Raw genomic sequence first — 25,045 nt, 5'->3', positions numbered from 1 at the left:
CAGTGCGGAGGCGGTCCTCAAACTCCTCTGGTGTGGGCCCGGCAATCAACACATCATCAAAGAAGGGGGTGACACCAGGAATCCCTTTAAGGAGAGAGTCCATTAGATTCTGGAATATGCCTGGTGCCACGCTGACCCCGAATTGCAGCCGCTTTACCCTGAACGCTCCTCTGTGCGTCACAATCGTCTGTGCCTCTGCTGTGGCCTCATCTACTGGCAGCTGTTGATATGCTTGGGCCAAGTCCAGCTTGCCAAAAATTTTCGACCCAGCCAGGGTGGCAAGGACATGGCTGACCACTGGCACTGGGTATGCATGGGCCATGAGGGCCTTGTTTATGGTACATTTGTAGTCTGCGCAGATGCGGACCGAACCATTAGGCTTGACGGGTGTGACGATTGGGGTTTCCCAGGGGGCATTAGGCACCGGCTCCAGCACTCCTTGCTCCACGAGTCGGTCCAATTCCTCGTCTATACGGGGTTTCAGGGCGAATGGGACCCGGCGGGCCTTGAGCCTGACTGGTCGTACTGCGGGGTCAAGCTGTAGAGCAATGGGGGGGCCCGTATACTGTCCCAATTTCCCATCGAAAACCCCCGGAAACTCCTTGCATATGGCGTCCACGTCCACTTGTAAGCTCATGTGGTTCACCCCGGTGATGGCTAGTCCCAGTGGTCCAAACCATGCCAACCCCAGTAAGCTAATGTAGGGGCCCTTGACCACAAGCAAGTCCAGTTGCCGCGTCCGCCCTCGGTATTGCACCCTGAAGGTCCCCACCCCCATTGTGGGGACCTTACGTTTCTGGAAGTCCCGGAGGGTGAATGGGGCCGGCCTGAGTTTGGGACCCCCAGTAGGACACAGTTTCCTTAAGGTCCTTGCCGAGATTATGGATAGAGTTGAACCCGTGTCAAGCTCCATGCGGCATGGGGCCCCCTCTATCTGTACCTCTACATAAATTTTCTCTACGTTGGGGTGGGGCAACTGGTATACCTGGAAGTCTGTGAGCTCCGTCGAGTTGCCTTGGTGCGTTGGGCCCCGGGACCTGGGGCTCTTGGATTGGTCATCTGATGCCTGGCTTCGGGTGGGCCGAGCCCGACACACCCGGGCGATGTGTCCCAATTTTCTGCACTGCCTGCACTCTGCGTTGCGGAAACGGCAGGTCCTCCTCTCGTGACTTTCTCCACAGCTTGCGCAGTTCCCTCCTTCTCGTCGAGGCAGCTGTGGTATGTGGGCTGCTTGAGTGCGCTGCTGTACTCGGTGCACCTCCTCCCTGTCGGATCCCGAGTCGTTGGTGAGGTCTTCGTGGTGGACCCTCGGTTGGGGCGGCTGGCTCAGCCGTGCCTCTTGCGTCGACCTCTCAGCAGCTTCCGTTGCCAGGGCCTCCTCCAGAGCGACCTGGAACGTTAGGTTCTTCTTAGCGTAGAGGCGTCGTTGCAGCTTCTCATCCTTCAGGCCACCGACGAGGCGGTCACGAAGCATGTTCTCCAGCTCTGAGAAGTTGCAGAACCGGGCAGCTTGGCGGAGAGAGGTCACAAACCCAGTTATGGTTTCCCCAGGGGCTTGCCGCTTTGCGTAGAAGGCATTTCGACAAGCCACCACTGAGGGCTGTGGCGAAAAGTGCCCCTTCAGCTGTTCCATTATTGTTTTGTATGGAACAGTAGCGACGTCTTCAGGCGCAAGGAGAGCCCGGGCGATTTCAAATGTCTCCTCTCCGCAGACGCTGAAGAATATTGCCCTCTTCTTGGCGTCTTCTTCATCGGTGACCCCTTTGGCTTCTAGGAGGAAGGTGAAACGGGAGGCGTACGCTTCCCAGTCTCCAGATGCTGGGTTGAATGGCGAGAAGCTGCTGTCAGTTGCCATTCTGAGTTCCTTGTGTCCCGGAGCTGAAGCCTGGATACACGGTGCGAGGCAGCGGTGCGGCAGGTGGCGGTGCTGCGGTGCTGTGTGTGGCAGTCAGCTCAGCGGGATCCCACCTTCGTCGCCAGTGAAATATATATAATAATAATAATAATAATTTATTATTTGTACCCCGCCCATCTGGCTGGGTTTCCCCAGCCACTCTGGGCGGCTTCCATAAAAACCAGAAATACACTAAAATATCACAGATTAAAAACTTCCCTGAACAGGGCTGCCTTAAGATGTCTTCTGAATGTCAGGTAGTTATTTATCGCTTTGACATCTGATGGGAGGGCGTTCCACAAGGCGGGTGCCACTACCGAGAAGGCCCTCTGCCTGGTTGCCTGTAGCTTTGCTTCTCATAATGAGGGAACCGCCAGAAGGCCCTCGGCGCTGGACCTCAGCGTCCGGGCAGAACGATGGGGGTGGAGACGCTCCTTCAGGTATACTGGGCCAAGGCCGTTTAGGGCTTTAAAGGTCAACACCAGCACTTTGAATTGTGCTCGGAAACGTACTGGGAGCCAATGTAGGTCTTTCAAGACCGGTGTTATGTGGTCTCGGCGGCTGCCCCCAGTCACCAGTCTAGCTGCCGCATTCTGGATTAGTTGTAGTTTCCGAGTCACCTTCAAAGGTAGCCCCACGTAGAGCGCATTGCAGTAGTCCAAGCGGGAGATAACTAGAGCATGCACCACTCTGGCGAGACAGTCCGCGGGCAGGTAGGGTCTCAGCCTGCGTACCAGGTGGAGTTGGTAGACAGCTGCCCTGGATACAGAATTGACCTGCGCCTCCATGGACAGCTGTGAGTCCAAAATGACTCCCAGGCTGCGCACCTGGTCCTTCAGGGGCACAGTTACCCCATTCAGGACCAGGGAGTCCTCCACACCAGCCCGCCCCCTGTCCCCCAAAAACAGTACTTCTGTCTTGTCAGGATTCAACCTCAATCCATTAGCCGCCATCCATCCTCCAACCGCCTCCAGGCACTCACACAGGACCTTCACCGCCTTCACTGGTTCTGATTTGAAAGAGAGGTAGAGCTGGGTATCATCTGCATATTGATGGACACCCAGTCCAAACCCCCTGATGATCTCTCCCAGCGGCTTCATATAGATGTTAAAAAGCATGGGGGAGAGGACGGAACCCTGAGGCACCCCACAAGTGAGGGCCCAGGGGTCTGAACACTCATCCCCCACCACCACTTTCTGAACACGGCCCAGGAGGAAGGAGCGAAACCACTGTATAACAGTGCCCCCAGCTCCCAGCCCCTCTAGACGGTCCAGAAGGATGTTATGGTCGATTGTATCAAAGGCCGCTGAGAGATCCAGCAGAACTAGGAAACAGCTCTCACCTTTGTCCCTAGCTCGCCGGAGATCATCAACCAGCGCGACCAAGGCAGTTTCAGTCCCATGATGAGGCCTGAATCCCGATTGGAAGGGATCCAAATGGTCCGCATCCTCCAGGCGTGCCTGGAGTTGTTCAGCAACCACGCGCTCAATCACCTTGCCCAAGAATGGAAGATTTGAGACTGGGCGATAGTTGGCCATACTGGCCGGGTCTAAAGATGGTTTTTTAAGAAGCGGTTTGATGACCGCCTCTTTCAGCGGATCTGGGAATGCTCCCTCACAGAGGGAAGCATTCACCACCCCGCAGAGCCCATCGCCCAGCCCTTCCCGGCTTGCTTTTATTAGCCAGGATGGGCAAGGATCCAGGAGACAGGTGGCTGGTTTCACGCGTCCAAGCAGCCTGTCCACATCCTCGGGGGTAATGGATTGAAATCGATTCCATGCAACTTGACCAGACAGAGCTCTAGCACTCTCCCGCCCCAGCCCTGCTCCCACGGTGGTGTCTAGCTCCTTCCGAATATGAGTGATTTTATCTGCAAAAAACTTTGCAAAATCGTTGCAGGAGATCTTGGGGTCTTTACAAAGCCCCGGTGGTAAAGGTGGTTCCGTTAAATTACGAACCACCTGAAAAAGTCTCCTGCTACTATTTTCTGCAGATGCAATAGAGGCGGTGAAGAAAGTCTTCTTCGCCGTCGCTATCGCCACTTGGTAGGCTCGACGTTGAGCTCTAACCTGTGTCCGGTCAGATTCGGAGTGAGTTTTTTGCCACCGACGCTCTAGCCGTCTCAGCGATTGTTTCATCGCCCTCAGCTCCGAAGAAAACCACGGAGCTGTCCGGGCTCCATGCAATCGGAGAGGGCGCTTCGGAGCCAGACAGTCGATAGCCCTGGTTAACTCCGCATTCCAGCGGGCCACCAGGGAATCAGCTGAAAGGCCATCAACATGGGATAAGGCATCCCCTACCACTCTCTGGAAACCATTTGGATCCATTAAGTGGCGGGGGCGGACCATCCGAATTGGTCCCACCTCCCTGCAGAGGGGAAGGGTCGCGGAGAAGTCCAGTTGCACCAGAGTGCTCAGAAATATACTCAGAGTCGCAAAGTGATTTCATGCTCTTTATTCAGCTCATAGTGGTGAGGAGGAATGAATGAATGTCCCCTCAAAGTATCTGCTTTATATACATTATTTACACAATGGGCTGCACATGATTGGCTAATTCCAGGATTCTACTGTAGGCCAATCAGGTTGTGGATTCACTTCTATCTGGAGCATGATTGGGTGGTTCCTGCTAACCAATCATACTGCTGCATTGTTCTAGGACCAATCAGACTGCTGCATTCTGAATCCTATTGTTCTAGGACCAATCAGACTGCTGCCTTTTGGAGCCTATTGTTCTAGGACCAATCAGACTGCTGCAGTTTGGATCCTATTCAACTCAGTACATAACAATTCTCCTTTCCCTTCCTCCCCCACAACAAACACTCTGTGAGGTGAGTGAGGCTGAGAGACTTCAAAGAAGGCATTTGCTGATGACTTAGTATTGACTTTACAGGAGCCAGAATCTAGTACTAAAAGGGTATTGGAACTGATTCAAGAACTTGGACAGGTAGCAGGTTTTAAGTTGAACAAGATGAAAACTAAGGTTTTAGAGAAAAATTTAACTGTGAATGAGAGAGAGAAGTTTCAGGAAGAGACAGGACTAACATTGGTTAAGAAAGTGAAATATTTAGGGGTTAATATGACAGCCAAAAATGTGAATTTATTTAAGGATAATTATGAAAAATGTTGGATTGAAGTGAAAAAGGATTTAGAAATATGGACAAATTTGAAGTTATCATTGTTAGGCCGAATTGCTGTGATAAAAATGAATGTGCTGCCAAGGATGTTGTTTTTGTTTCAAACATTGCAAATTTTGGATAAGATGGATTGTTTCAAGAAGTGGCAGAAAGATATTTCCAGATTTGTTTGGCAGGGCAAGAAGCCTCGAATAAAATTTAAGATATTAACTGATGCTAAAGAAAGAGGTGGATTTGCCCTGCCAGACCTTAAACTGTATTATGAATAAGCTGCTTTTTGCTGGCTGAGAGAATGGCTGCTTCTTGAAAACACTGACGTGTTGGATCTAGAAGGTTTCAATAATGCTTTTGGCTGGCATGCTTATTTGTGGTATGATAAGGTAAAAGTACACAAAGCGTTTAAAAATCATATTGTTAGAAAAGCATTGTTTAATGTTTGGATAAGATATAAGGATTTGTTAGAAAAGAAAACCCCAAGATGGTTGTCACCAATGGAAGCGAAGGCACAGAAAAAACTCAATATGGAGGCCAAATGGCCGAAATATTGGGAAATTTTGGAACAAGATGGAGACAGAATAAAATTGCAGAGTTTTGAAAAATTGAAAAATAAAGTGCGAGATTGGCTCCATTATTATCAAATAATGGAGGCATACAATTTGGACAAAAAAGTTGGCTTCCAGGTGGAAAAATCAAAATTGGAAACAGAATTGTTAGATTCAAAAATTAAGAATTTGTCAAGAATGTATAACTTGCTGTTGAAATGGAACACTCAAGATGAAATGGTGAAATCTGATATGATTAAATGGGCACAAGATGTTGGACATAACATAATGATGGCTGACTGGGAACAGTTATGGACCACAGGTATGAAATTTACGGCATGTAATGCCCTAAGAGAAAACTTAATGAAAATGATTTATAGGTGGTACATGACACCAGTCAAGCTTGCAAAAATTTACCATTTGCCCAATAATAAATGTTGGAAATGTAATGAGATTGAAGGTACATTCTTTCACCTTTGGTGGACATGCCCAAGGATTAAGACATTCTGGGAGATGATTTATAACGAAATGAAAAAGGTATTCAAATATACCTTCCTGAAGAAACCAGAGGCCTTTCTCCTGGGCATGGTCGGCCAATTGGTGCCAAAGAAGGATAGAACATTTTTTATGTATGCAACAACAGCAGCAAGAATACTCATCGCAAAGTATTGGAAGACACAAGATTTACCCACCCGGGAAGAATGGCAAATGAAGTTGATGAACTATATGGAACTGGCGGAAATGACTGGCAGAATCCGAGACCAGGGAGAAGAGTCGGTGGAAGAAGACTGGAAAAAGTTTAAAGATTATTTACGGAAATACTGTAAAATTAATGAATGCTAGAAAAATGTTGGAATGAAGTTATATGGCTTTAGTAGAAATGTTATAAGGAATTAAGTATAAATAGATTAATAGATTAATAGAGTATTAAAGGAAAAAATAAGGTTAGAATGTGCTAAGATAATTATAGAATAGAAAACAGAGGAAGATGGAAAGGAATTGCTGAAACAATTAACAGAAGTGGAATACAAAAAGGGAGGTGTGAGGAGGTCGCGGAAATAAGTGAATGAAAGATAAGATACTGAAATTATTTGATGTGTTTTAAACTGTTTTTGTTTTGTTTTGTTAGTTTAATGTGTTAGTGTTATGTAGTGTTTTTGTATTGCATTGTATTGTATTGTATTGTATTGTATTGTATTGTTCTTCTTTTTGTAGTGTTTAAATTGTTGGAAAAGTAATAAATATTATTTTAAAAAAAACAAAAACAAAGAAGTGTGACTAGCCCAAGGTCACCCAGCAGCTGCATGTGGAGGAGCGGAGACGCGAACCCGGTTCCCCAGATTACGAGTCTACTGCTCTTAACCACTACACCACACTAGGGAAGCAAAGCAAGACAGGAAACAAGGCAGAGCTCCATGGCAAGCCGTTCCTTCAGCGCAAAGACTTTTGGTCGCACAGCAGAACTTCCCTTTCCTCTCTCTGTGCACCTCACTGCACCCGTTAAATCTGTTCTGGGTTTTCCCCTCAACCCTCTAGAGCAGATTTTGGAAGGATGTGGGGGGACACAGGTAGAGGAGAGAAAGTGAGAGTTCTATTGAGCAAATTGAAATTCCTGAGCAAACAGAACTATTTCACCGGATACCATCCCTAACAAAAGCAGTTTTAGGGTGGCAGGCCCAGTGGGGTTGCACTGAGTGCCTCACCGCAAGGGGTTGCAAAAACAATGCTGTAGAACGGAATGAGAGAGGCTGGTGGCACCAAGTTTTAGCCTCGCACAGAGCACTGCTGAATTTGATAGCCCAAATTCCAACACTGCCCTTAGGGCTTATGAATTTGACAGGTATAGGCCTCAGGTTCTGTTTCCCCTTCTTCCTCCACCCCTTCCAAAAAAAAAAGGTGTCAAGAGAAGATGGAATACACCTGTGGTGGTATTCTTAAAGGTAATGTAGTATAATTGATCGAGTATTGGCTGCCAAACCGGGAACACGGGGAACTTCATCCTGGATGAGCCGAGGTGCCCAATGTTACTGAACTGCAACTCCCATCATCCCTGACTGGGCACTGGGAGTGCACAAACATCTGGAAAGCCACAATCACATCCCCATCCCTGCACTGCACTGCAGCAACTCTCATGCCCCAAAGGCAACATCAAAAGGAGCCTGCAGGCATGTTGTGAGAGAGAAAAAGGCTTGTCCACTGTTGAGCGTTCTTTAGCTGTTAATCCATCTTTTCCCCATTCTAATTAGACCAGAGTTGAGTTTGTATATGAGGAGCAATTTGGACCTTTTCCTTTCATAGCAATAGGCGTTCCCTTTTGTCTTTGTCCCTGCTTTTTAATTTGTTGATTCTGTTGTGTCAATTAAGCACAAACAGGGCATGCTCATGAACCTAAAATCATCATCATCATCATTCCCCCAAAATCAGGCAAAGTGTTGTTGAGGGTAAGTTCACATGAACTACATCAATTAAGGGGGAATGTAAATAGCTGCAGACGTATAGTAAATTCCCATACAGACAAATCCTAAAAGAAGAGAGGTATGCAGAGACCAGAGGAAGAAAAGTGAATAACGTATAAGGGGGTCATTGGAACACCCCACCTTGGCTCCCGTGGGTTCAGGTCGGGGGTCACAAACAAGAAACTTCAGCCAGGCGATAGCAGCAAAACAGCGGCCGGTAGGCCTGATCTTTATTGTTGCAACAAGACTTCCAACTACCACAACACCAAGATGAAGCAGCCAGAAGCCCCAAACAATGGTTACATCAGTACTTTTAAAGTTTTCCCAAATTTCCCATAATACATCTCAGGATGCATCATCAATACATCATAGATAGGTCACAAAAAAGGTGTGGTCTCAGTATAGTCTTTCACACTTACTTCAATGACTCCCTTATACAATGAAGAGGTGTCTTCTTTGTCATCCTTTGAGCCTCCTGGGAAACTCACCAAACCTGTTGTACGCTGTGGATGACTGGATGCTGATGGAAGTGAGTAGCCTGAGAAGGATCCAGCAACCTTGGTGCCTGCTCAGAAATGTAGAGTGAAAGACTAGAGTGATGTCAACAAGTTTCAGGAAACCTCTTCATTTGTGGGATGTATATAGTAATTTCTTTCTTTCTTTCTTTCTTTCTTTCTTTCTTTCTTTCTTTCTTTCTTTCTTTCTTATACTGTATACATCTTTGCCCCTCACTTTCCCTCCTTTTTTCTACATCACTTTATTTCTTTGTAATTGTTTCTCTCCCCCCCCCCAATAATATATATATATTTTTCAAAAATAATAACTGTGTGGTGTTTTATGAGCTCCTGCGAGACCCAGGAGGCTGGGAGCTGTTGAATGGAGGTGTGTCAGTGGGAGAAGGAATTGATATCAGGATATTGTTTATTAATAATTTGTCTTAGTGTATTTTTGTAGCATTGGTTGTAATTGTTTTAGTTTTCTGTACACCACTTAGAGATAGTTTTATATATTAAGCAGTATAAAAACAGTTTAAATCAATCAATCAAACAAACAAACAAACAAACAAACCCCATGTATATTACCTTGAGATTCTCAGAGGGGTATGATACAAATAACTAAAATGTGAATATAATATCCTTTACCAATAGCTCTTCTGTATGAGACTTCATACAAGTAGCTGCATCTGTGGGCAGAACACTTGCTTGTCTCACTCTAGTTTAGAGTTCTGCCCCTAGTTTCAGTGTGTGCATCTGGAGGGGCACAGAGTGAAATAAGAGAAATCAGTTTTCAAAAGAGCATTTTGTGGCACCGAAATCATAGAAAGATCCTTTCCCCACCCTCCCCAAACTCCTCAACCTTAGCAAATATACACAATCTAACAGAGATACTTCTAGGCAGTCAGGGAATCTCAAAATAGCTTGAGGAGATCAATCACACTGGAGTCATAATTTAGCTGTAAAAGAAAATCACATTGCACATACAGTACCAGGCAAGCTGCTTTGGAAAGACAACACGAGATTAGAGATGCCTGCTCCCAAGGAGAAGCTGCCAGCCGATGGATTGTCATTTTAATTTATGGCTGCAATAGCGCAGGCAGCCGGCATGGATTCTATATGATTCAATAACATTCGATTATTTCTGGGAGCTGAACAGCAAACTGCCACCAGTGGTCCCAGTGCTAAGTGCCTCTAAATATGGCAATCATTCCTTTTCTTCTTGAAAGAAATGATGATTTCAAATGTCATCTCTTTAGGCGGTACTTAACAATATCCCTGTCAGTGTGCAGTCACAGTAAACCACAGTTATTAATTTGGGATTATATGACATTTGAAAGCAGATAATATTGAAGCTCGGATATAAAACAGGCTCCCTTATGCATTCCTGGGAACTGATCTCCTATTTTTATCAATTGCTTCATGTTTAAGTTAGATCAGGGGGACGGGGGACGACTTTCTCTATATTCCCACACATAATTCCTCTCAGAAACCTTCACACAACGATTGGAAAACCGTGTATAAAACTTATTTCCAAAATAAAATAAGAGGAGAGCTTTGTACCTCGGCCCGGTACCTCTCTCTCTTCAGAGAGAGCTATTTAATTACCCATTTAAAAATGGTTTGTTTCAGAAGTCAAGGCAAGTTTTACTTTTCCTGCCTTGTTGGGAAAGGCAAGTCACTCTAGGCAATCGCTCAGATTAGTTCAGACTGAGCAAAGGAAGGCCTAATCCAGTCATGCTGTCCACTAACCCCCCGCCCCCACAGAGAACCAGTGGACCCCATTTGCCCCTCAGATGGAACATCTGATGCTGCTTTCCTGAGCCTGATATATTATTATTATTATTATTATTATTATTATTATTATCATCATTATCATTATCATTATCATTATCATTATCATTATCATTATCATTATCATCATCATCTAATAAATAATAATAATTAATAATATGAGGTGATGTTCAGTTGGGTATTGTACATATGTGGTAGATGGTTTGTTAATGAAATACCTGTTTTAAATTACTACATCTGGAATTGCATGCTGACGACAACCAGGAGTGAAATACATTGCGGGAAGGCACTGTGGAATATTTGAGGGCTCCACATCCTTTATCCCTCTCATATGAGGCACCTAAGGAATAGAAAAGGGAGAACCATAGAGTCATCTAGCCCAACCCTCTGCAAATGCAGGGATCTTTTGCCCAATGTGGGGCTCAAACCCACAACCCTAGATAAAGAGTTTCATGCTGTACCGACTGAGCTATCCCAGCAGTTTGAGTACAGTGTTGATGGGAGGGAAAATGTACACTTACGTACACTTACGTCTCGCAGTGTACCCCCATATCCCATTTACCCTGATGTGCCCCAGTTCCCTTGGCTGAGGGGCTGGGAGGGGTACACGCCCAAGGCCTATGCCAAGGTCTTCCTACATTCAGAAGTTTAATAAAGTTGTGGCCTAATTTTAATTCCATAACACGTTGTCAGAGTCTTTATTCCTTTCTTACGACCCCTGGGGGCTGGGGCTGGTGCCGCCTGGTCATGCAATGTCAGTGTATGGATTCTCAGTGGTGGGGATATGACACAAACTGGGGTTTCTCAGTGGTGGATTCTCAGTGGTGGGGATATGACACAAACTGAGACAAACTGGGATCTGTACCTGCTGTTACTGATGGCTTATGATGGTCTCTTGAGGAAATACAAAGGTGGTGTTTGTCAATTTATTTTCTTTTAAAATATAGTGCCGTTTGCCTCAGGATACAGATTATAAGATTGGGTGTCTGCACTATATTACAGCTCCAAATGTACCTGTGAGGGCAACGTGACAAAGATACCCCTTTCTCTCTTCTAAATTCCATATTAATTAATTGGGACGTATCTTGACTGCAATAGGAGCCCTGGAAACGAGCGAATGAGTGAGAATACGAACATATGATAGACCGCTCCACCTATGGCCCTCTCCCCGTCGATGAGATTCTGTTACCCTTTTTGCCCTTGAAGGTTGCTATGGTCATGATTCAGTTGTTTATTTTGGCTAAACCCTGGGTGCTTTTTCAGAGACTATGCTAAGAATAAAATGAGTATATCAGCTATTAATCTGAGAGAAGACACAAGGGTGAGTTGCAAAGCTTCCATCAGGCGATAACAGAGAGAGCCAGGCTGATGAAAATATAGCAAAGATCAAGAGTTAGTATCACGAGGGATAACAGGATTTTGGTCAGACAAATATAATGCATGATCTTAATGAATTACAGAAAAGCAGCTGTGTTAGTTGGGGATGGGAATAGAGCATCTTAAAGGCTACAGCACACTCAGTTCACTTCTATCCAGATATCTGTCTCTTGCAGAAGCCATGCCTTATGACTAACAAATTGACTAACCAATTTATTCAAGCATAAGCTCTCACAGGCATGAGCCTATTTGATCTGATGAAATGGTTTAAACAGATGCAGACTCTGGGCATTGTTTCCTCTCCCACTTTTGACCAAATACCTCTCCCATTTTCTAAGAGAACATGGGAATACAGGAACACTGCAATTTGCCTAATACACAATCAGGCCGCTGGTCCATTGACTGGCACCAGCTATGCAGAATTTCAGATGGGGGTCTCCTCCAGCCCTACCAGGAGATGCAGAGGATTGGACCTTGGACCTTCTGCATACAATGTATGTGCTCTACCCACTGAGCAACAGTCCTTTCCTTGTAGGGGTCTTAGTGGACCACAAGCTTAACATGAGTCAACCTGAGAGTGATGCAGCAGCAAAAAATGCTAATGCTGTTTTCGGCTGCAGCAACAGAAAAGTGTCCAGATCAACGGAAGACAATAACATAATGAAATTCAAAACAGTGACAATTTATTGCATCTTTATTCAAAATCCATTAAAAACTATTTAGTTTAAGTAATGCAAGAAAATCAATCAGCTTGATCCAGTGACACCAGAGAGAGCCATTTTCAAATAACTCAAGGGCTGTCACATGGAAGATGTAGCAAGCTTTCTTTCTCCTGCTCTGGACAGTAGGACTTGAACCAATGTCTTCAGGATACAACAAAGGAGATTCCGACTAAACATTGTTCAACAGAGGAATGGACTCCCCTGGAAGGTGATGGACTCTCCTTCCTTGCAGGTTTTAAAGCAGAGATTAGATGACCATCTGTCATGGTTCCTTCCTTCCTTCCTTCCTGCCCAATCTCCGTTCTGCCCAATCTCAGTCCATATTTCATGGCTGGTTAAATCATCTGTCCACTTCCTGATTCTCGGTGCCTCTTCTTCTGCCAGTTTTTGGCTAATTGGAAGGTCCAAATAGAGCCAGCAATTCCTTCAGGGAGGAAAATCATAATTCTTCAATGATGAGGTCATCTGGATGGGAGAGAATGAAAAAGAGAGTCCTCTTTGCTTTTTGTAGCTGGAGTCAGTCTGGGTGCTGCCCTCCCAGGCCAGGTGGGAAAGGCCTGCCAGGCAGAGAACAGGTCCTGCAGGACCCCCAGCAGAAATATCTGGAGGGTGTCATGGGCAAACAAGGGTCAAGGGATTTTGCTGTCCCCAAGGTGTGGGGCTTACCTTCTTTCAGATTTTGCTGGAAGCAGGCCAGCTCCAGCCGAATTACTTTGTTCTGCAGAGGAAAGAAAAATCTGGGTCAGATGGCACTACGAACCCCACCCTGGATTTGTGCAAGAGAGCACAGAAGCAGCCCCATGTTAGGCAGGACGGGTCTCCCTATGGCTTGGGCCCAATCCCTTGCCCCAGAGGACCTCCCTGGGCCCTGCAGCCTCCTGGGCAGAGGTAGAAGGGCTGCACCAGGAAAGGGGGCAAAAAAAGAAAGCCTCTGGCCTCATCCTGGCACCCAGGGACACACACTGCATATTTTGCATCAAATGTCGCTGGGGGGGGGGTGCTCTTGTGGGGATGGAAGCAACCAAAGAAATGAATAAAATAAGGCAAGATACTTACTCTGAGGGGGGGAATCTTCGTGAAATGGCCAGCAGCAGAGAAATATTGCTGGCTGCTAGTTTCCTTTCCACCTCACTTCCCCAAAAGACGTAATATCGGAGGTCCTGTGGGAGGAAAGAGTGTCTCAGTGTCAGGATCCAGTCTGGGCTAAAGCGGCCCTCTGCTGCCCCCATCACAGAGTCCCTGGCACTCCCAAACCACGAGGGTTGCCAGTTTTGGTCTTGGGCCAAATTGGGGCTAAACGGGACGGGGGACTCCGTGCCCCAGAAATGGGGCAGTTTGTTGGATAAAGGACAGTGAGGGGGCAACCCTAAAACCACTCCTGATGCCATCAGGACACTTACAGTGAGCAGCTGAAGGAGGGTGCCAGCATTGGGGGCTTCCAGAAGGAGACCCCCTCCCAGAAGGCTCTGGAAGTGCCTCTTCAGTTCCCGCAGGAAAAGAGAGAAGAGAGGTTGAGTGCTGGGTTAAATCTTGCAAGGGTGTGCAAAGGGAAGTCAAAGCAGAGGACATGCCTCTTTGTCGTCCTCCTTTTCTGCACCCCCAAGAACAGCCTCCATTGTTCTATGCAGGATAGCACTGACCATATCGTAGCTGAAATGGGGTCTCATGAAGCTGGAGAGAGAAAGCGAAGGGGTTGGACGTTGCCTCCTGCCTTGCCCCCTTCTCCCTCCTGCCTGCTCTTGCCCACCCGAAGCTCCCCCATCCACCCCAAAGACCCCACTCACCTCAGCTGGAGGAGGGCCCCCAAGGCCAGGGCCAGGCTCAGGGGTTATCCCTGAAGCACTCCAAGTGGGCAAAGATGTGTTGGAAGAGAGCAGAGGAGGAAAGTCAGCTCCTTCTGAGGGTCTCCAGAGGATGGCTCCAACCCTAAACGCCAGGCTTGTCTTCTTAGGACAGCCCAGCCCTTCCTGGAGAGGGAGGAGACCCCTAGGAGGGTCCTCCAAGCATCAAGGTGTCCCAGAAGAGGAGCAGAACATGAGGAAGGTAGTGGAGTCTTCCTTGGAGCCAGAAAGACCCTCAGGAAGGGGGAGAAGGCCGATGTCATAGGGCAGCTGGAGAGATGCAAAATGGAGGCAGGCAGACATGTAGTAGTTGGAGGACTGGACTAGGAGGACCTGGGAGAGCAGGGTTTGAATCCCCACTCAGCCATGAAGCTCCCTGGTGGGCATTGGGCCAGCCTAGCCTACTTTGCAGGGCTGCTGTGAAGATAACAGTTGGTGGCAGGGAGAACCATGAAGGCCACCTTGAGCTCCTGAGAGGAAAGTGGGCTAGGAATGTGCTAGTAAATGTAAATGATGAGAGGGGAGAGAAAAGGGGAAGACAAGGGGAAAGAGTATGGAGGAATTGAGCTCTCTGGAGAAGACTGGCCGGGTCGACTTCCAGAGAGCCAAGGCTGTGCAGGGGACTCCAGGACTCACATCCCGCCCCCAGGAGGTCAAAAGAAAGCAAAGGAATGCTACTTACAGTCTGCAGATTTTGTTCATGAAAAATTCCCACCCTCCTCTCTAAACTAGCTAACTATCTAAAATGCCCACCCAAGCCTAACTCTGACCCCACCCCCAGCCCTATGCCTAAACCTAATCCCCGCCCTAACCCTACACTTACCCCTAACTACTCCTCTAAGCACAAAATAAATATATAGAAAATATATACAAAATGTGCACAAATGTGCACAAAATAAAAATGTGAAAATAAAGAACAAAAATAAAATAAAAAAGTAATATAAAAGTGTTAAAATAAAAAGTGAAATGATAAATAAAATTAAAATAAATAAAATAAAATGAATCAAATAAAAGTAATAAATCAAATAAAAATAACAATAACAATCAAATGAACACCTCTCCTTATTGTCTCCAACCATCACCAGCTCCTCTCTCTACTACTCAATTCGCCTCACTACTAACCCACAATGGCCACCTGCAAGTTGGTGGCTTTTAAGGGAGAAGCAAGAGATGTCACAAAGGAGGGCAGGTCCTTGTCACTATGGCAACCCCCCCACCTGGACCTGGACCCTCCTGAGAAGTGATGCTCCACTGTCAGAACTTGGAGGCACCTGCTGTTCCGCCTGCAGCTGAGCTGTATCTTCTCTCGGCAGATTCACGTCGGCATTTCACATCCTTCTTCCTGCAGCCCCATTTCCAAAAGGAGACCATCTCCACATCCTTCAGGGCAGGCTAGGGATCTGTATTAAACCATCTGCTTTGCATGCAGGTCTTCTGTCCTGAGAGGCATCTCCAGATGGGGGGGCTGGGCATGCCCCCCCATCCGAAACCCTGGAGAGCTGCTGCCAGTCAGTGCAGGCTAGTTGAAGAAGGATATTGAGCAGCAGGAAGGTGAGCAGAGAAGGGTGACCAGGATGATGAAGGGTCTGGAAACCAAGCCTGATGGGGAACAGTTGATGCTTGTTGCTGACTCATCTGAGTCTTACTATTAAAGATTCCTTCCTGGCAAAATCCCTTCTAATCCCTCTTTTAAAAAAATAAACAGAAGAATCTGATTAACATTAATATAAAAGTAGTTTACTCACAGATTCATTCAGGTTCACCGACCTATCCCTGAAGGCAGACTTAGGTTACATAACAACTAGAACTATTCCATAAAGAAGTTAGTCCCAAATGACTGCGACTAAGCAGTCACTTCTCCAAACACACAGCAACAAACAAAATGGAGAACACACACTGATCAGAACATGGAGGCCATGTGCTTCTCCACGCTAGTACAACAGACCACACCCTCTTCAAGTCACATGCAGTGGAAGTCTGTCCCAACTCAGGAGGAAACAAGAAGTCTTCTGAGTGGTACAAAACACCCCCTAACATGTCCACTGTAGGAATGTTGTACCTGACTGCAGTTTTACATCCCACAAAATGTACGTTTCCCTATTTTGCCGCATCCTGGTATATTATAGGTTGCTTCCATATGGGTGTTTATTGTTGGATTAGAACTACTCTTGCATACACCCCCATGACATCAGCATCAAAATGCTATGCTGTGTTTCATTCCTTTTATATTCATTCACAGTTTTCACAGAAAATCAGGTACGTTTTTTTTAAAAAAAAAACCAGACCTGCTGCCAATGCCCCATTTGCATTTTCTGAATGGCCAGTTTGCAATATTAAGCCCTCAGCTGGAAGCACCCATAGAGATTTCAGTTGCCACACAACTGGGGTGGGGATAGGGCAGGATGCAATAATATTGTGCATTTCAAATGTTTGTACATAGCACTAGCAAAGGTGCAAGATCCTGCTGGTGGATAAATATGTATTGGAAGGGATAGGCTTGAGGGTTTCCTATAGGCATCTAGCTGGCCACTGTAAGAACAGGATTCTGTTCTAGATGGGATTCAGCAGGGCTCTTCTCAATGGCGTAGCGAGCTGCTTGGGTGCCAGGTCCTTCAGCCGGGGGCATAGCGAGCCGCCCATGGGGGCAGGGTGCACTGCGTGGAGCCTCTCCGCCGCACACACACCCCAAGCTGTAGGGCGGCGGAGGGAGAGGCGGAGGGCAGGTGCAAGTCCCACGCTGCCATTTCAGGCAGCGCGGAGCCTGCAGGCGCCCAAGCCACCATGTCACTCCCAGGAGAGACGCATAACTTGGACACGCTGCAGGATGCATGCAAGTGTGGCACCCAGTGCCAGCCGCATTTTGTTATGTCTGTTGACTGAACTAAAACATTTCGTGATCCCTTTTTAAGAAACAAACAACCTCCTATTTTTGTCATTTTGTCACCCCCCTCAGTGATGACACCCGGGGCAGCCCGTACCTTCTGCACCCCCTTCCTCCATCACTGGCTCTTCTTGTTTTCTAGGTAAATTCTTGAGGCTACAGCTCACTCAATTCAATTTCGTTCTGGCCATACACTCCACACATTTTAAGGACATGATTCCATACACACACCGCCAAATCCTGGGAACAGTACCATTGTTTGTTAAGGATGTTGGGAAGTTTAGCTATGTGAGAGGTAAATTACAGTTCTCAGCATTTTTGGCAGGTGGGGGGCAGTCATGTATGGTGCGATCTGTCTCAGTTTGCAGAAGCCACACCTTGCATTTACTGCACCACGAAATGGAGAGGCTGGAGCAGTGGTTCAGCTGGTAGGAAACAAACACAACAGACAAGTTTTATGGTTTCACTATGTCAGCTACTGCTGTACCAATGTCTTCTTTCTGGGTTACGCTATTACAGCATGTTGGGTAAATGAGGGCTGTTAAGCCAGTATATAGTGTTCCCTAATTTAGGGGAGGAAAAGCACCCTGGGCTATCCTAGAGAGCATGTGATGATAGAATACTCACACCAGAGTCCTGATAAAAATTACTACCCAAAGCTGCTATTTGCTATTCCCTCTTGAAAGCTGCCATTGGTGTCCCCCCCCCCCATGCCACAGTCCTGATCCCTTGGCTGCTATTTAGCAGACAGAGAAAAAAGCACATAATTGCGAATTATGTGCTTAGCATAACATGTTGGTTTGGCTCAAAGAGATCCCAGTGCTTAGTCAGCAAGGGCTCTTCAAAATTTGATCCTACAAACGTTACAGGGCTAGACAGAAAAGAATACTCCCAAAAGGAGGGTTCAAAACAACAACAACAACAACACACCCTAGCAGACTGTAAAGAAGACGGTCCAAGAAGGGCAAGGGAGAACTGAGAAAAAGAAGTAAAAGACAACAATTCCACAGACTGATTTGGGTGTGTGCGCAAGGCTTATTTCTCTTAGTATGTTTTTCTTTGACCCAGAGTAGCCAGTCAAACAACACCCAAGGCAAGTCTAGCAGGAATAAGGCGGAGTCATTTTTGCAGCTGGGCTCTTACAGGCAAAGCAAAACCCTATATTGATACAATCCAGTCCAGTTTTTCCTAGTGTTAAGACTCAGAGTTGGCACCTGAATGCCAGCCAGACATCCTGACAATTCTTGTTTCAAGTGGTGGCTGAATAGACTCATCATCCGTATTTCCCAGTTATCCACATTTTTACAAGCTCTTTTCATGCAACTCAAAAAGGAGGTGTATGAAGTGCAACATAAAAAGAAAAGCCCCCCAAACAAGGCATATTTTAGTAAAGTGAATGCAAATCTACTTCATAAAATATACTTTTGCTTTTCCATATATATTAAAGAACTAGGAGCTGCCACCCCTGCTTGCTCTTCTCACCAACCTACCAGCTCCACCCCACACCTTTGCCATCCCCTCCTTCCCACATCTCTCCCTAAACCCCCACCCTCTTCCCTCACAACTCACCCAAACACCTCTTCCTTCAGGAGCGGGTGCATGAGAGAGTAGTTTGCCTATGATACGCTTCCCATCCTTGTGATGCTGCTCCAGTGATGTTTAACAGAGGAGGGCATGTCAGAGCAGTTTGCCCAACTGTTCTCTGAAGCCCTTTCCATCCGCCTTTAAATGGCACTCCTTCCTCAGCAGTTCACCTGGGGTGCTTCCTTGCTCACCTGTTTGCTGTTCTGTCGCCACACTGCTTTTGGCAGGAACAACAGTGTGACGCTTACAAAAATATCAAGTAGAGAGAGACAAATCACGATGGGAGAAGCTGAATCTCCAAGTGGCTTCTTGTGAGACAAGGGAGGTGAATCCCTGAGCATGTACACATACAGCCGTAAAATGCATTCTCTGCCTTTCTCAGATCCATTCCCCCCCCCCCAGTGTACACACCGAATATGTTGTCTCCATGTTGTTAGTTTAACATTCTTTGAGTGTCTTGAAAGTGCCTTTCAGTAGAACAGTTATAAGTCATTCTATATTTTACCATGCATGTTGAAGCACCTCTTGGCCTTGTGTGGAAACTGAAAGTGCCTTCTCTGGGGAACCCCTTCTTGGGAAGGGTCTTGTGATGTTGTTGGGCTGTAAAATGTGTAGCCACTGCCCGCCCCCTTGGAGATTCACTTGACAGATGCTGGAGCTATTTGGTGGTCCACACTAACTTAAAGATAACCACACGTGCGGTATATCAGTTTACTGATACTCCAAGCTCTGCGAGTATAACTTCTCCCAATTGAAGTGCAGAGTGTTTGAAGACCGGGACATTCGCAGAGAAACCAAAATGCTTGTTTACAAAGCTATTGTACTACCGACCTTACTGTATGCTTGTGAAACATGGACCACTTATAAACACCATCTCCAACTCCTTGAAAGATTCCATCAACGGTGTCTCTGAAAATTTTTACACATCACTTGAGAAGACAGGCGAACTAATGCCAATGTGCTGGAAGAAGCAAAGGTCACTAGTGTCAAAGCAATGATTCTTCAACATCAACTTCATTGGACTGGTCATGTTGTTTGGATGCCTGATTATTGTTTTCCAAAGCAACTACTCTATTCTGAACTTAAAAATGGAAAGTGTAATGCTGGTGGTCAACAAAAGAGGTTTAAAGACTCTCTCAAGGCAAATCTAAAAAATGTAATATAAGCACCAACAACTGGGAAACACTGGCCTGCGAGTGCTCCAATTGGAGAACAGCCTTTACCAAAGGTGTCATGGGCTTTGAAGATGCTCAAACGTAGGGTGCAAGGGAGGAACATGCTAAGAGGAAGGCATGCTTGGCAAATCCACACTGTGATCAACTCCCACCTGGAAACCTATGTCCCCACTGTGGAAGGACGTGTGGATCCAGAATTGGCCTCCACAGTCACTTACGGACTCACTGTTAAAACCGCGTTCATGGAAGACAATCTTACTCGGCTACGAGAGATCGCCAAAGCAGAAGCCTTCAGTCTTTGGAGAGTCACATAGGTTTCACTCTCTAAAAGGATGGGCAAAAACAGCTCTTTAAAAGGGCTGGTAGAATCTCTTTCTCCTCTGTACATGAACACAATTGGAAAGGGGCCAGTTTCCACCATAGTATTTATTATTATTACCGTATTTAAGTAATACTTCGGATCAACTTACTGCTGTAATCACTATAAACCTTTTCCACCAAGAACCATATTATCTGACTGCTTATGGTGGAAGTTTGACAGATTTGAGCTGCTCCCACCATCTCCTTTGCCCTTAACAAAACATAGTTGATGTTTCCCTTTAAGAAATCACAATGACTCCAGTAGAATTAATTGGTATAACAGGGAGCAGATAGATCAGAAGCCTAAAGTGCCCCCCTTTCCTCATTCAATAAACCAAACTTTGTGATATTCCCCACCTGCCTGGTGTCAGGGCAGGGAAACTCTTAAACATAAGACACGATGAATGCCTTGCAATAAAATAGGCACCGCAGTCATTAGCCATGCACAGCACCAGAACAGGGAACCTCTGAGCATACTCAGAGTGCCCTGCCCAAAGAAAAAGATACGTAGCCATGAAGTTGCCCACATGGTAAAAGGGAAGGAAGCCTATGCATTTACAAAGAGGTTCATTCAGTGTTAGTTATACTCAGGCTAAAGCAACTGAAAGAAATAGATATGACTAACTTGAGTATTAATTTCAGTGAGTATCTTGTGGGCAGATGTTAGCTGAGGACAACCCAGAGTGTCTTGACTCCCACCCCTGTAAAAAGAAATGTAGTAATGAAATTGCCTGCATGGTACAAGTGAAGGCAGCCTCGGGGCCTACACTGAATTAAATATAACTAACTGTGTCTGTGTAGCCTCTGCTGCCAGACTTCTGGTATCTCAATAAACTCACAGGGTTTTATCTTTAAAGGGAGGGTGGTGGGCATTAAGAGCGGGGAGCAAATAAATTAATGTGCCCTATCCATAGAGGACAAGCCCTCTGCATGTACTGATGGCAATGATTTAACAACTATTCATGCAGGTATGGACACTTACAAGCAACATTTACAAAAGCACTTTTATAAAACCCCAAACCACAGCACTTCAAAAGCTGAAGTGTGTACAGAGCCTCTGTCAATTCTGTGAGATGACTCAGATGCTTTGATATTATCCAACAAAAACATGCTTATGAACTGGCTAGTTGAGTTGAGAGGAACTGTTTTGTGATGGGTCCCATTTGAAGGGCAGGTTCCTGATGATGTTACTGAGGGACTATTCTTCTTCTCCTTGCCCTTTAAGGTTTTCAGAAAAAAACCGTCTGCTTTCACATGATCCTCGTGGAACATAGGAAGCTGTCTTACACCAAGCCAGACCACTGGTCCATCAAACTCAGTTGTCTACCCTATTTCACAATGGATCTCCAGGGTTTCAGACAGGAGAACATTCCCAACTTTACCTTAAAATGGCAAGGATTGAACCTGGGACCTTTTGAATACAAAGCCGATACTCAACCACTGAGCTAAGGCCCTCCCCAATCCTGGTTTCCCATTGAGATCTTCAGAGAGGGTCTTCTCCAGGCCCTATTGAATTGTGGCTGGTGAGTCTGCTGATCAGGGCCTTTTTACTTGTGGCTCCCAGATTCTAGAAGTACCCAGTCCTACTTGAGAGGCCCATCTACCACCAACCCTTCTGAACCTTTCGGAGAACGGTGAAGACCATTTTGTGTCATTGAGGCTTTAATGTCAGCTAATCTGCTCCCTCCGGTCAGCAGGTTTTTGTTTGGCTCTGTGGTTTATTGTATTTTTGGTTGGTATCATTGCTGCTCAGGTGGCTAATTACATTCATTGGTTTTGTTATAATTAATGGAATTGTCAATCATTAATTTTAATATAAACAAATACAGTCCGAATCTGAGTTCGCTTTACTCTGCAGTAGAAAGTACTTCAAAATCAATGCCTTGAATAATCCGGGTCCTCTGGGATCCAGTGAATTCTTGGATAAGATTTAAAGTTCTTGATCAGGGTCATACCATGCCTATCAAGTGATACAAGAAACAGGGATGTCTTACTTTTTGCAGAGACTTCTGTTTCCCTAATTCTGAGGTACATGGGCAAGAGAGGCTGGGTTTTGCCCTCTCAGAGGTCTATATCTGAAAATGAAAATGATGATAGAATTGAAAAAAGGAAGACAGGGATATGATGTTTTTCATATTGATGGAAACTTGTCTTAGGGTGACAGTGCTGATATCCAGATTTGTTTTTGAGCCACTTTTTATTGTTAGATCTAGCTGCCATCACATAATTAAATCAGGAGATAGCACTCAGTTCAAGAATAAGTTTAAAATACACTCTGCATTCAAACACCAATTAAAATGTATGGTGAGGTGTAGACAGCGTCTAGAAATCTATGCAAAGCATATGTCTCAGAAAGAGGATTTCATTGCTTTTATCCTTTGAACCTCAAATGAAATAGTCACAGGTTTAAAAATACATGGAAACCTAAGCTCTGTCCAACAAACAAATATGTCTAGTAGTTGGGGCTGCACATACAAATCCCCAGTCATATACTGTTCCGTGTGGAAGGGGAGAGATAAAAAAATACCCCACCCCCCGCTTGCTCCTCAACCTAAACAGATAGGTGATCACCATTGTTACTGCAAGCATACAACTAGGGCTAGATGCGCTTAGCCCTAGCAAGTGGATCAGGTGTGGACTTGCTCATTCAACACTAATTTGTGCATGCATTCTCCTTATGAACTGCATCTGTATCCATATTCTCCTAGTCAGATTGGGGCAACAATGACTGTGTAAACTATTATTATATCAAGTTACATCATAACGGTGTTGTGCTGTGAAATCACATATACACACTGGCACTCAAAACAACTAGTCTTTGCCAGTTCTGCTTCACATGTAAGTTCCAACAGGGAACTTGCTTTATAAATATTAATTCATCATCAACCCAGAATTCACTCGTGCTAAGAAAGACTCTGACAAATGGGAAAGATTCAGAGGAGATGAACAAATATGTCAGGATTAAGATTGCAAAATAGAAGAGATTGCAAAATAGAAGAAGAGAAACAAGAGGGTGTACATTTGCTTTTATTGGGGGGGGGGGAGAACAGAAACATGTTGTTTAGTCGTGTCCGGCTCTTCGTGACCCCATAGAGCAGAGCACGCCAGGCACCCCTGTCTTCCACTGCCTCCCGCAGTTTGATCAAACTCATGCTGGTAGCTTCGAGAACACTGTCCAACCATCTCGTCCTCTATCGTCCCCTTCTCCTTGTGCCCTCAATCTTTCCCAGCATCAGGGTCTTTTCCAGGGAGGTTTCTCTTCTCATGAGGTGACCAAAGTATTGGAGCCTCAGCTTCACAATCTGTCCTTCCAGTGAGCACTCAGGGCTAATTTCCTTAAGAATGGATAGGTTTTATCTTCTTGCAGTCCATGGGACTCTCAAGAGTCTCCTCCAGCACCATAATTCAAAAGCATCTTTTTTTAAAAAAAAAATATTTATTTTGCTTTTATGTAATGAAACAGGTATTACAATCCAACAAAACAACAGAAAAATACAATAAAAAACAACAACATAAAAGACACAATATAAAAACATATAACAGAGAAAGTAAAAAAGAACAGAAATTAAAGAAAAATTAGTGTGTTTTTTTAAAATTCTTATCTTTATAACCCTCTTTCCTGACTTCCTCACGTCTCCCTTTCCTGCATTCCCCTTTACTCAATGAAGTTTAGCAGCTCCTTACCCTCTTTCAAGTCTTAAGCAATATTATACATTCCAACCTATTATGTCTTCTATTTTCCCTTTCTTTTTAAATACATTCTTACATATTCTTTATAACTTAATCCCTTATATCCTTTGTTTAGTTTCGACATAATTTTACTCTGGTCTTACCCTTTTTTCTTAAAACATTTTTACATATTTCTTTTTACTATGTCACTGATGCCATTTTATCTTTATATCCAGCATTATTTTAACATTCAAACATTTTACAATGTTTTTGGAGATATTCTTTGAACTTCTTCCAGTCCTCTTCCACCGACTCTTCTCCCAGGTCTCGGATTCTGCCAGTCATTTCTGCCAATTCCATATAGTCTATCACTTGCATCTGCCATTCTTCCAGAGTGGGCAAATCTTGTGTCTTCCAATACTTTGCGATAAGTATTCTTGCTGCGGTTGTTACATACATAAAAAGTGTTCTATCTTTCTTTGGCACCATTTGACCGACAATGCCCAAAAGGAAGGCCTCTGGTTTCTTAGGAAAGGTATATTTAAATACCTTTTTTAGTTCATTATAAATCATTTCCCAGAAAGCCTTAACCTTTGGGCATGTCCACCAAAGGTGAAAGAATGTTCCCTCAGTTTCTTTACATTTCCAGCACTTGTTATCAGGCAGGTGATAAATTTTTGCAAGCTTGACTGGGGTCATGTACCACCTATAAATCATTTTCATAATATTTTCTCTTAAGGCATTACATGCCGTAAACTTCATGTCGGTGGTCCACAACTTTTCCCAGTCAGCAAACATAATGTTATGACCAATGTCCTGTGCCCATTTAATCATAACTGATTTAACTGTTTCATCCTGAGTATTCCATTTCAACAGCAAGTTGTACATTCTCGAAAGTATCTTAGTTTTAGGTTCTAACAATTCTGTTTCTAATTTCGATTTTTCCACCTGGAAGCCTATTTTTTTATCCAAGTTAAAGGCCTCTCTGATTTGATAATAGTGTAACCAATCTCGCACTTTATCTTTTAGTTTCTCAAAACTCTGCAATTTCAATGTGTCTCGATCTTGTTCTAGTATCTCCCAATATTTCGGCCATTTGGCCTCCATTTTGAGTTTTTTCAAA

The 25,045-nt window shown here is 45.1% G+C and overlaps 2 long non-coding RNA genes across 2 annotated transcripts; both read right to left on the bottom strand.

Moving 5' to 3' along the window:
- Positions 1–12,356: 12,356 nt before the first annotated feature.
- On the bottom strand, positions 12,357–13,349 carry LOC309348139. Its single transcript, XR_014159228.1, has 2 exons — positions 13,079–13,349; positions 12,357–12,877 (listed from the first exon to the last, which is right to left on the bottom strand). It is a non-coding gene; the product is annotated as an uncharacterized lncRNA (long non-coding RNA).
- A 126-nt stretch (positions 13,350–13,475) lies between these two features.
- On the bottom strand, positions 13,476–15,858 carry LOC309348155. Its single transcript, XR_014159244.1, has 3 exons — positions 14,197–15,858; positions 13,813–14,083; positions 13,476–13,572 (listed from the first exon to the last, which is right to left on the bottom strand). It is a non-coding gene; the product is annotated as an uncharacterized lncRNA (long non-coding RNA).
- Positions 15,859–25,045: the final 9,187 nt, after the last annotated feature.

Source organism: Podarcis erhardii (assembly GCF_964252035.2).
Source record: "Podarcis erhardii genome assembly, chromosome: 8".
Taxonomy (NCBI): domain Eukaryota; kingdom Metazoa; phylum Chordata; class Lepidosauria; order Squamata; family Lacertidae; genus Podarcis; species Podarcis erhardii.
The sequence above is the reverse complement of the archived record's forward strand: the minus strand, read 5'-3'. Positions and strand labels throughout refer to the sequence as shown.